The sequence below is a fragment of the Echinops telfairi genome, unplaced genomic scaffold, assembly GCF_000313985.2.
Source record: "Echinops telfairi isolate 266 unplaced genomic scaffold, ASM31398v2 ScPeMD7_7479;HRSCAF=8517, whole genome shotgun sequence".
NCBI classification, from domain to species: domain Eukaryota; kingdom Metazoa; phylum Chordata; class Mammalia; order Afrosoricida; family Tenrecidae; genus Echinops; species Echinops telfairi.
In genome coordinates, this window is record NW_022111383.1 from 282,001 (window position 1) to 282,610 (window position 610).

General features: G+C 40.2%; 1 non-coding gene across 1 annotated transcript; it reads left to right on the forward strand.

The window, feature by feature from the left end:
• The first annotated feature begins 189 nt into the window (after positions 1 to 189).
• On the forward strand, positions 190 to 292 carry LOC115867970. The gene has a single exon (XR_004045356.1). It is a non-coding gene; the product is annotated as a U6 spliceosomal RNA (small nuclear RNA).
• The last annotated feature ends 318 nt before the right edge of the window (positions 293 to 610 follow it).

A 610-nucleotide genomic window follows, 5' to 3' on the forward strand; every position in this document is an offset into this window, starting at 1 on the left:
ACAGTCCTCTGTGTTTTATGTATGTGGGTCGGTTGTGAGATGTGTACTCGGTGACAGTCCTCTGATGACTTGGGATGAGAAAGAGATGAACAGTGTTTTCTGTCTCCTTTTCTTCCTCTGGTACTGTCTCTTTTCCTATCTGGCATGTTTTCACTGGGAATGAACCGGGAAGCAGGAATAGTGGAAGGGGTGCTCCCTTCAGAAGCACATCTACTCAATCTGGAATGATTCAGAGATTAGCATGGCCCCTGTACAAGATGACATGTACATTTGTGAAGCATTCTATATTTTCTTGTTCCAGTTTTAATATTTTCTGCTTTCCTTTCTACTGGGACTTTCTTGTTGCATTATGACAATGTTACTGCTTTTTGCCTGTTTGTTTATTCCTTGCTTTTGTTTTGTGTGGTTTTCTGGAGTTATCTAGGAGCAGGGCAGGAGAGGTTGGGGGGAAATGGGGCGCTAACAATAATGAGTCTGAGAAAGAACATATTCTAAAATGGATTGTTGTGATGATTACACAATTCTTCTTAACATCATGGAACGATTGGATTGTGTGATATGTGAGTTATATGTCATTAACAAATAATAATGGAAGGAACTGAACTCAGCA